The 12,250-nt window shown below is 41.3% G+C and overlaps 1 protein-coding gene across 3 annotated transcripts in view; it reads left to right on the top strand.

The window, feature by feature from the left end:
• The window catches only part of LRRC4C (leucine rich repeat containing 4C), a 1,005,802-nt gene that overhangs the window by 606,541 nt on the left and 387,011 nt on the right, over positions 1–12,250 (top strand). For all 3 annotated transcript variants that reach the window (XM_038765185.1, XM_038765186.1, XM_038765184.1), the window contains exon 3: positions 8,012–8,148. The gene's annotated coding sequence lies outside the window, so the exon portion shown is untranslated. The remainder of the gene's footprint in view (positions 1–8,011; positions 8,149–12,250) is intronic.

Here is a 12,250-nt window from a genome sequence, read left to right as displayed (position 1 = left end):
TTCTGTGTGACGTTGGGCAAGTCAACTTCTCTTTGCGTGACTTTCCTCACCTGTCAAATTGAAAGTAAATCCCATTCCCTCCTACTTGGACTGTAAGTCCCATGTGGGACAGGGACTGAGTCACCCTGATTATCTTATATCTTACTCCAGCACTTGAAACAGTTCCTGGCTCATAGAAAGCACTTAACAATCACTATTATTATTATTCTTATTAATGAATTTGTTCCATGTGGGCATTTGCGTCTGCTATGACAACTGTGTAACCAGAAATGCTTTCTATATTGCATATACATATAAATGTCCAATCACTACCTTGAATGTTTTGGGATCTTATTTGTTTTGCTTCATTGGTTGCAAAGCCTTCTCAGTGCTTCTGCTTTGAGTGAATAATTCCATTTATATTTCCAAAATGCCAGGCTGCTCTGTCTTTTGTTGCTGTCTTCAGGCATCCATAGCCATGTGCCAAGGTTTCACTCCTCTGTATTTTCAAAATGCCCCTTTGGTCCTCTGTTTAAGGTTTCCCCTTTTCAGTTCATCATTCAGCAACTGTTTTGGTCTCCTTCTGTTTTCTGTTCTCCTCACATGTCTCCTCTTGCTCATACCCAGGCTTGGAACTACCCTGTATCTATAGCCTGGAACTGTCAATCACCCCTAATTTGACAGATCACAGTACTCCCCATGTTCTTGAATTCCTTCTTGAATTCCCACTTCCTCCAACCAACCTTTCCAATTAACACTCCAAAACCCAAATCGCATTAACCCATCAGATCACTTCTAATGTGTCTTTATCTATGCCCTCCTCCAGAACTTGTGTGTATATATATATACGTATATATGTGTGCATATATGTACATGTGCATAATCATTTACATCATCAGTAAAGGGCATGGGCTTTGGAGTCAGAGGTCATGGGTTCAAATCCCAGCTCCGCCAATTGTCAGCTGTGTGACTTTGGGCAAGTCATGTAACTTCTCTGTGCCTCAGTTCCCTCATCTGTAAAATGGGGATGAGGACTGTGAGCCCCCTGTGGGACAACCTGATCACCTTGTAACCTCCCCAGCACTTAGAACAGTGCTTTGCACATAGTAAGCACTTAATAAATGCCATTATTATTATTTGCAAATATTTTTATATCTGTCCCAGTAGAATATATATCCCCTGAGTGTAGGAAAAGTGCCTTGTGGTCTTGTTTTAATTTACCAAGCCACTTAGTTCAGTGTTCTGCACTCAATAGAAAGTACAACTACTATCAGTCAGTCAGCCAATGGTATTTAATGAGTGAGTGTTTACTCTGTGCAGATTACCACATGTACTAAGCATTTGAGAGAGAACAGTAGGGTAGGTAGAGATGATCCCTGTCCCCAAGAAGCTACACATTAGAGGAGGAGACAGATGTTAAAATAAATTGCAAATGGATATGTCATAAATGCTAGGGGAGTAGGATGAAAATCAAAATACTTCAGGGGTACATACTGAAATGCATAGGTGATGCAGAAGGGACAACTTATATAGGAAAGTGAAGGCTTTCCTTCATTCAATTGTATTTATTGAGCACTTACTGTATGCAGAGCACTGTACTAAGCATTTGGGAAGTACAACAATGGGCTCACAGTATAGAGGGGGGAGACTGACAACAAAACAAAACATATAGACATGTGTCAAAATCATCAGAACAAATAGAATTATAGCTATATGCACATCATTAACCAAATAGAATAGTAAATATGTACAAGTAAAATAAATAGAGTAATAAATCTGTACAAATATATATATATATATATATATATACAAGTGCTATGGGGAGGGGAAGGAGGTAGGGCAGGGGGTGATGGGGAGGTGGAGAGGAAAAAGTGGGTTCAGACTGGGAAGGCCTCCTGGAGAAGCTGAGCTTTCAGTAGGGCTTTGAAGGGAGGAAGGGATCTAGTTTGGCAGGTACATAGAGGGAGGGGGAAGGATGTGGGCCGGGGGTCGACGGCGGGACAGGCGAGAATGAGGCACAGTGAATAGGTTAGCGGCAGAGGAGTGGTGGGTGTGGGCTGGGCTATGGAAGGAGAGAAGGGAGGTGAGGTAGGAGGGGGCGAGGTGATGGAGAGCCTTGAAGCCGAGAGTGAGAAGTTTTTTCTTGACGCGCAGGTTGACAGGTAACCCCTGGAGATTTTTGAGGAGGGGAGTGACATGCCCAGAGCATTTCTGTACAAAGATAAGCCGGGCAGCAGAGTGACATATAGACTGAAGGGGTGAGACAGGAGGATGGGAGATCAGAGAGGAGACTGATGCAGTAATCCAGTCAGGATAGGATGAGAGATTGAACCAACAAGGTAGCAGTTTGGATGGAGAGGAAAGGACGGATCTTGGCGATGTTGTGGAAGTGAGACCGGAAGGTTTTGGTGACAGATTGGATGTGTGGAGTGAATGAGAGAGCGGAGTCAAGAATGACACCATCCTCGAAGGCTTAGTCAGGGAAAGCCTCTTGGAAGGGTTATGATTTTAGGTGAGCTTTGAAAGTGGGCAGAATGTGGTGGGCTGTAGTACTACAGAGGGGAAGGGAGGTGAGTTCCAGGCCAAGGGAGGATGTGGGCAAGGGATCAGCATCAAGAAATAATGAGAAAGAGGTACATTAAGGAGATTAATGCTAGAAGAACAAAGTGTGTGGGTTAGATTAGTAGGAAATCAGAGACGAAAGAGAGAAAGCTGATTGAGTGCTTTAAAGCTGATAAGGAGTTGGGGTTTTTTCCATGGTATATGTTAAAGCATTACTTTATGCCAAGCACTGTACTTAGTGCTGGAGTAGATACATAGTCCCTGTCCCAAGTGGAGCTCACAGTCTTAATCCCCATTTTACAGTTGAAGTACTGAGGCCCAGAGAAATGAAGTGACTTGCCCAAGGTCCCACAGCAGACAAGTGGTGGAGCCGGAATTAGAACCCCAGTTCTTCTGACTTCCAGGCCTGTAGCCTATAAACTAGAGAAGCAGCGTGGCTCAGCGAAAAGAGCCCGGGCTTTGGAGTCAGAGGTCATGGGTTCGAATTCCAACTCTGCCACATGTCTGCTGTGCGACCTTGGGCAAGTCACTTCACTTCTTGGAGCCTCAGTGACCTCATCGGTAAAATGGGGATTAAGACTGTGAGCCCCACGTGGGACAACCTGATCACCTTGTATCCCCCCCAGCACTTAGAACAGTGCTCTGCACATAGTAAGTGCTTAACAAATGCCATCATTATTATTATTAGTATTAGGCCAAGCTGCTTCTCTGTTTCTATTATTTTTACTACTACAGTTGATTATCATTCATAGACTAAGTGTATTCCAAGTTTTCAGTTTTTGTGATCCTGTCTTGCTGTTTCATTTTAAGTATGCTTTATATGAAGCACTGGCGAAAAGTCCTTCATTCATTCATTCATTCAATTGTATTTATTGAGCGCTTACTGTGTGCAGAGCACTGTACTAAGCGCTTGGGAAGTACAAGTTGGCAACATATAGAGACAGTCCCTACTCAACAGCGGGCTCACAGTCTTGAAGGGGGAGACCGAGAACAAAACAAAATATATTAACAAAATAAAATGAATAGAATAAATATGTACAAATAAAATAAATAGAGTAATAAATGTGTACAAACATATGTACATATATACAGGTGCTGTGGGGAGGGGAAGGAGGTAAGGCGTGGGTGATGGGGAGGGGGAGGAGGGGGAAAGGAAGGAGGGGGCTCAGTTTGGGAAGGCCTCCAAAAACCAGCTAGAAAAGTCCTCTAGCTGGTTGTGGGAAGGGAACGTATTGGCTAATTCTATTGTGTTGCACTCTCCCAAGCACTTAGTACAGTGTTCTGCAAATAATAAGCACTCAATAAATATCACTGATTGATTGGTGATGATATATGTGGTAATTTCAAGAGTCACAGCCGTAAAGTGTTTGGACATTCTAATAGCTTTATGGACTGTCCTATGGTCTGAATCATGATGCCACGTTGGCCCTTCTCTTTATGTATCATTTCTCAAAGGACTAACTAGTCTTCTTGATTCATCTATCCTTGCAAATTAGGTAGTGGAATTGAATTGAAATCCTTAGCTATGTGTAAGGTTCACCAGATGCTGCGACCATATGTAACCTCAGTCTTCGGCTGTCAGTCCGAAACGTTTTGTTGATAAAGTGGAAATTATTGTTGTAACTTTATGAATATGTACACTTAGTGGCAGTCATCAGGGTTATGACTAATTCATGGCCTTTGGTTGATGATCTTAACCAGCTGAACTCAGAAGTTCCTGAAGCATCAGTTCAGTATTTTCATAGTTCTTGCTGAGTCCTACCTGTATCCTCAAGCATTGCTCTGTAGAATTACTTGAAGAGGATGGAATCTAATGCACAAACCTTATTTTCACTCATATAATAGTGTATATTGAGAAGCAGCATGGCTTAGTGGAAAGAGCACAGGCTTGGGAGTCAGAGGTCGTGGATTCTAATCCTGCCTCTGCCACTTGTCAGCTCTGTGACTTTGGACAAGTCACTTAACTTCTCTTTGCCTCAGTTACCTCATCTGTAAAATGGGAATTAAGACTGTCATCCCTGTGTGGGACAATCTGATTACCTTGTATCTGCCCCAGAGTTTAAAACAGTGGTTGGCACTTAACAAATACAATAATTACTGTTATTATTGAGGACCACCATACGTCATTCCTTGCATAGTGGACAGAAAACAGGCCTGGAAGTCATGAATTCATGTTCATGGGTTCTAATCCTGGTTCCACCACTCATCTTCTCTGTGGCCTTGGGCCACACTTCACTTCACTTCTGTGTGCCTCAGTTACCTCTTCCGTAAAATGGGGATTAAAACCGTGAGCCTTAAACAGGACAGGGAGTGTGTCCAACCCAATTTGCTTGTATCCACCCGAGAATTTAGTACAATGCCTGACACATAGTAAGCACTTAAATACCATTATTATTATGATGGGAGACTCCAATCACTCTCTGGTGAACACTGTATTCAGTGCTGGGGAAATACTCAAGTGATTATCGCACAGGAGATCCTGGCCTCTGGGGATTATAGTCTCTAAAAATCAGGGGTTGGGTCGGGTGAAAGTGACAGTGTGTTCCTTGAGAGCAGGGGTAGTAGAGAAGCAGTGTGGCTCAGTGGAAAGATCACAGGCTTTGGAGTCAGAGGTCATGGGTTCGAATCCCGACTCCACCACAAGTCTGCTGTGTGACCTTGGGCAAGTCACTTAACTTCTCTGAGCCTCGGTTACCTCATCTGTAAAAATGGGGATTAAGACTGTGAGCCCCACGTGGGACTTGATCACATTGTATCCCCCCCAGCGCTTAGAACAGTGCTTTGCACATAGTAAGCGCTTAACAAATGCCATCATTATTATTACTAGCTCTAGTGTATTGTACTCTGAGCACTCCCAAGTGCTCAGTCAGTGCTTTGCACAGAGTAAGTGCTCAATAAATACCATTCATAGATCAAAGTAGCATCCCTAACCCAACAAGCAGAACCTGCTCAACGTTCTTGCCCGATCCATTAGAGTGGGTAAGAAGTCAACCCCCGCAGTTGTATTAGTGAGATAGCAATGTCTCTTTCATGGACCTTGGCCCTCTGTGACGTGGAAAGAATCAAAGTCCCTTCAATTCAACTTATCATGATGTGCTTATGGGATCCTGATCACATTGTTCAGAGAGTTAAACATTTTTAAAGCCCAGGTCTGATGATCATCAGATGTGTTTTTGAGGTTTAAAAATGCCACAAAGAGGTCTTGGTTTTGATCCACGCTTCGTTATCGTTTTGCAGGTACAGTGCAGTTTGGGAAATGCATGGTCAGTGATGAGTAAAAGATGCACTAAGTGTAAAATATTCACATTCAGAATAAATATGAAAGTCTTGACTCTGCTAGTCTCTTGAAAGAAGCAATGGGAAACAGTGTGCTCTCATAGAAAGAGAGCAGGACTGGGAGTCAGAGGGCCTGGATTTTAATCCCAGATCTGCCTCCTTGTGACTTGGGCAAAGCACTTCACTTCTCTGTGTCTGTTACTATATCTCTAATATGGAAACTGAAAAACTGCTCTCCTTTTTTCTTAAACTGGGAGCCCCAAATGGGAAAGGGACATTTATCCATTTTAATAATAGTATTTGTTAAGCGCTTACTGTGTGCCAAGCACTGTTCTAAGTGCTGGGGAAGATACAAGGTAATCAAGTTGTCCCACATGGGCTCACAGTCTTAATCCCCATTTTGCAGATGAGGTAACTGAGGCACAGAGAAGTTAAGGGACTTGCCCAAGATCACACAGCTGATAAGTGGAAGAGCCAGGATTAGAACCCACAACGTCTGATGCCCAAACCCATGCTCTTTCCACTAAACCATGCTGATTCACCGTTATGCTTGTATTGTATCTACCCCAGTGCTCTGCACATAGTAAGTGCTTAAAAAGCCCATTATTACTATTATTATTGTTATTAACAATAATTATTAGAAATACATGTTGGCAATATTAACACAATTATTAAAATATTGTCATGGAATTCACTGTCATACTCATCTCTGGATTCATCCTGGAATCACCACCAGTGTGTTATTTTTAGGGTATCATTATACATACAAAATGTATGATATCCAATGGCTGGGACACTTGTAGTCATCTATTACTAAAATAACATCTAAATTACAGTCTGTCAATAAATGCCCTCCTTATAAATATTGAGAATTTTCAAATACTGAAGTCACTGACTTTGTATACCTGCAGTAAAAGCAACACTCATATGTAAAAAAAAAAAAAACATAACCAAGCACATCTACATGTTTCTTTATGGGAGTAACAGCCTCATTTTAAGTTAAATAAAAGTGAAATCAACTAGAATTGGGCATAATTTACACCATTTGGCTGGAAGCCCATTGAGGCACTACTTACAGGATTTGGTTCTGGGGGATTGCATCCTCACAGGTTCTGATTGATAACAGCTTATGGATGGTAACCAACCTCCTTGTTTTGTTTTTTTTTTTAAGGTTTTAAAACATGAAGAGTTGGTGTTTGGCTCTTTCTACAATTCAAATATTATTCTTTTTCGTTGTATTGAGACACTATAGCCAAACATAATTTGAAATTTGAAATGCAAATTGTATGGCTAGGGTATTAACTTTCAAATTAAGCACCACAGGTGGGTAACATTAAATTCATTTTAAACCAGTAAAGTGGGTTAATACCTTATCTGCATTTTAGATAACTACCCATTTAGTCTTCCTACACTTCCCCTCCTGCTTCTCAAGGAACATTTTTTCTTCCCTATTGAGCTTTACAGTTACCCTGCCCCTAATGGACCTTTTCATTATTCCTAAACCCTCACCTTCACTATTCCAGCCCTCAAGGCTTGACATCAGAGTTCTGGACAGGAGCTCTGCGTCAGAGGTTAGGAGGAAGCAGAGTAGGGAGGGGAGAGGGAGTGGAAGAAAAAATGGAATTGAAAAGCAGCTGCTGAACTTTGAACAGTGTGAGGGTGTATGGTAGAGAAAGGAAATTGCCCTAGTAAAGCAATTCCTTAAGGATTTATTTGTTCACAAAATGATATGTTGTGGTCAAAGTCAGCTATTTTCAACAAAATGAATTCTGCTCCAAAGTGATGATGAAATATTGCTGGGTAGACTATTATATTTGTTAGTCATTTGCTATGTGCCAAGCACTTAGTAAACCTTGGCTTAGGTATGTCCCACGCATGGCTCACAATCTAAGAAAGAGGGAGAATGATTTCCCCCCCCCGGCCCCATTTTACAGATTAGGGAATTGAGGCACAGAGATGGTAAGTGATTTGTCCAAGGTCAAACAACAGAAAGGTGGTAGAGCTGTGATTAGAACCCAGTTCCTCTGGTCCTTAAACCCATGCTTTTACCATTAGGCCACACTGCTTCTCTTGTTCTAAAAAGGAAGTAGCATTCTATGATGACTGTGGAGGGGGTATTTCCAGGGTCATTGGGCCTTAGAATTTTTGGCGCATTAACAGAAATAAGTAATTAGTATGATTCTCTTATATACAGATGACCCAAAGAGACCAGCAATAACTCATGGAATTTATTAATATGGGAACATCCTGAAATTATACATCACCCAAAAGAAAATAACTGGATTCTCCTTCTTTAAGCCGAAGACCCATCTGATGGAAGATTGTTGACAGGTAAATGAAATGATGATTATTTGCTCTCCTTTAAATCATGTTTTTAATTGGTACTTGGATAATTATCATTTTCTCTCCCTTCCTATGCACTTATGGTTATATGCTGACTAGACTCAATATCTGATCATTTCATTTCTAAGATTTTGATTTCAGTCAGTGGTGAAAGGAGAATGGGAGGAAAAACTCTTGAAATATATTAGAAATCATGATTTATGTGAAGGAGTGAGTGCTGAACTGTGCCTCAAGCAGATGATTCGGTGCATTTTCCTCGGAGCTCAAAGTGTGGCAGATTGGACCGTCCGTATTAGGATGAATGTCAGAAGAACATGGTTTACCACTGGCCCCTCTTCCCCCCTCACATTTGTTATTTTCTGGGGAGGAGAAGGGGATCATTGATACGGAACAAAATGTTTTAGAAAGTTGTCTAATGCTTGCTTTTGTTTTGTTGTTTTTTTCTTTCTCCACTCGAAAACTTGATGAGATACAATGGTTTGCCTGAAGATGTTTTCTGTAAGATTGGCTTTTCAGAATGAAACAATCAAACCTAGTGAATAAATGGCTATTAGAGTTCTAAGAGTGGTGTGCAGAATCTCACTACAGAGCCAGTTCTACAGGGCTCATCTTAATATCTGCTCTATTTTCTGGATAGGAAATAATTCTTTCTGGTCTTGATTCTCTTCCCCCTTACCTTATAATAGTAACAGTAATTTAAGCATCATTAAAGGAAGGTGGTTATATTTACATTCAGGTCTCAGTGTATTATTTTTCCATGCAATATTTCTTATGATAGGGGAAAATGCGGTGTCACGTTTGAATATGGGCAACTAACAAAATGAATTGTGTCCTCAACTTCATTTGAATGTAAGGAATTGCCTTGAATGGACTTATAGGGAGCCGATAGAACGATGTACTAGAAATTGCAGTTTTTGAACTATCTTGTTGCAGTGTCTTCGCAGCTCACCAACACATTTTATCATGATCATTTGATTATTGAAAGTTAATCATGGACACTACAGAAAACAGAAAGATCGACACTAATCCACAAAATGATCCCCTTCAAATATAAGGCTGACAGCCCAAAGATATAGACTGACAGTTATGCAGAAATAAGGGAAAATAATTTGTATCCTATTAAGTGTACTGGAGGTCTTGGCTTATTTACCATCATCTGGAGACTAGAAGGGGAAGGTGAGAGGAAGTGACTAGTTTGAGTTCTGTTGTCCTGTTTCACAGATGACTCTATAGGCCCCCAAGTTAAAGTTCACCATTCCATTTCTTCCCTAGACTTAACCCACTCAATTGTCAGGGGTATATATTAAGTACATATTATGCAGAGCACTGTACTAAGAATTTATATGAGTACACCACAAGCAAAATACATAGTCTCTGCCCTCAAGGGGCTTGCAATCTAATGGGGCAGACAAGTAGACATCCCACATTATTGACAAGTAGTGGGAGCAGGAAGAATAAGGCCATAAGATTAGTAATGTGAATATGTCAGTATGGAAGAGCAGTATAAATCATTGAAAGCATAATTCAAACACTGAAATACTGAGGCTCGGTATAAAAATGTGTTTTGTGCTTTACTTGAGGTTTTGAAGGTAAATCAAAGGAACCTTCTTTGTTGAGGGAGGATTTTAGGAGGGCTTTGAAGATGGTCAGAGCTGTTGTCAGGCAGAATTTAAAGAGATGGGAGTTCCATACAAAGGGAACATGCAAACAAGATGGATGTTAAAAGCAAAATGCAGTAATAAGATGAGCTGGGGAGGGCAAAGAATGCCAGCTGAGGAACAGTGGATAAAAAGGACTGATGGGTGAAATTGAAGAAGCTTGTTTAGAGCCTTGAAGCTAACAATTAATAGTTTTCTGTTTTGACATACAAGGAAATTGTTAATCATTGGATGTCTTTAAGGAGTAGAGAGAAGTGTTCTTGGCAGCATTGAAGAAGATAACACAGGTGGTGATGTGTGGTATAGACTGAAGGAGATAGAGATTGGAGACTGGAATATCAGTGAGGCAGCTGATACAAAGCAAAACCAGTGATGTGGAGAGATCCTGAATGAGGGTAGTGGCTTTTTGAGTTGAGGAGATGGGGCAAGCCGGAAAAATTTGGAAAAAAAGTATCTATGGGTTTTGACAGTTGTTTAAATCCCAGAGCTATAGACAGCAAGGAGTTGAGGATAGTACCATGGCTGTAAGCTTATAGAAAAGGATGATGACATCATTGACAGTCAATGATGAGCCAATTTATTGAGTGCTTACTGTGTGCAGAGCATTGATCTAAGCATTTGTGAGTTGGTAAGCACAGTCCTTGACCACAACAAGCTTACAGTCTAGAGGGGAGAAAAACAGCATGGCCCAGTGGATAGAGCATGAGACTGGAGGTCAGAAGGATGCGGGTTCTAATCTTGGCTCTGCCACTTGTCTCCTTTATGACCTTAGACAAGTCACTCAACATGTCTGTTCTTCAGTTACCTCATCTGTAAAGTGGGGATTAACACTGTGAGAACTATGTGGGTCAGGGACAGTTTCCAACCTGATTACCTTGTATTTGCTGTAGTTTTTAGTCCAGTCCCTGGCACATATTAAGTGTTTTAATGGCTCCACCGCTTGTCAGCTGTATGACTTTGGGCAAGTCACTTAACCTCTCTGTGCCTCAGTTACCTCATCTGCAAAATGGGGATTAAGACTGTGAGCTCCATGTGGGACAACTTGATCACCTTGTATCTTCCCCAGTGCTTAGAACAGTGCTTTGCACATAGTAAATGCTTAACAAATGCCATCATTACTATTATTAATAACACTGTCTGCTGTGTGAACCTGGGCAAGTCACTTAACTTCTTTGTGCCTCAGTTACCTCATCTGTAAAATGGGGATTAAGACTGTGAGCCCCACGTGGGACAACCTGATTACCTTGTATCTACCCCAGCACTTAGAACAGTGCTTGGTACATAGTAAGCACTTAACAAATACCACAATTATTATTACCACAGTTACTATTATTATGATTGGGAAAAGTTAATGGGAGAAGTAGGTTCAATAGGGGAATGAAAGATTAACTTTTAGTCAGGTTGAGTGTGAAGTTCAGGTGGGAAATTCAAGTGGAGGTGTATTACAGTCAAGAGGAAATATGAGCTTGAACAACAGAAGCTTAGAGGTAAGGTCTAGTTGCTGGATTGGATCCTAGCCCACAGGGAGTTTGCCATCTAGCTTAGTAGACAGATACAAAGGTGAATTACAGGAAAAAAATGAAGCAATAGAGTAATAATAATAATATAAAATTGTAAGGTGCTCTGCTCCCAGTACAAAATTTGGTATATTGGTGGTGGGGAAATTCACCTGTGAGTGTAATGCTTGGTCCCAAGACTCCTAAAAAATCCCTTTACGCTGGTGACAGGTTAGCCCTGGGCTCTAAGTGGGGAGGAGTTGGATGTGGGAGCCAAGTCATCGGACAGTCTAGATTTCACCTCCGGACAGCAGTGTTGGTCTAATGCACAGAGCACAGACCTGGTAATCTGAGGGTCTGGGTGCTAATCCTGGCTCCACCGCATGCCCTCCGTGTGACCTTGGGTAAGTCACTTAACTTCTCCAGGTCTCATTTTCTTCACCTGTACAATCGGCATTCAATCTCTGTTCTCCCTCCTACTCAGACTGTGGTGTGCCCTCTGTGGGACAGGGACTGTGACCAACCTGATTTTCTTTTGTCTACCTCAGTGCTCAGTATAGTGTTTGGCAAATAGTAAGTGCTTAATCAATTGTATTGAATGCTTACGGTGTGCAGATCACTGTACTAAGTGCTTAGGAGAATGCAACACAACAGAGTTGGTAGGCATATTCCCTGCCTAATAATAATAATAATATTTGTTAAGATCAATCAATCAATCATATTTATTGAGCGCTTACTGTGTGCAGAGCACTGTACTAAGCACTTGGGAAGTGCAAGTCGGCAACACATAGAGACAGTCCCAACTCAACAGCGGGCTCACAGTCTAGAAGGGGGAGACAGAGAACAAAACCAAACATACTAACAAAATAAAATGAATAGAATAGATATGCACAAGTAAGATAAATAAATAAATAAATGGAGTAATAAATATGTACT

This window comes from Tachyglossus aculeatus, chromosome 22 (assembly GCF_015852505.1).
Source record: "Tachyglossus aculeatus isolate mTacAcu1 chromosome 22, mTacAcu1.pri, whole genome shotgun sequence".
Taxonomy (NCBI): domain Eukaryota; kingdom Metazoa; phylum Chordata; class Mammalia; order Monotremata; family Tachyglossidae; genus Tachyglossus; species Tachyglossus aculeatus.
Note: the sequence above shows the minus strand (reverse complement) of the source record. Positions and strands in the feature narration are given on the sequence as shown.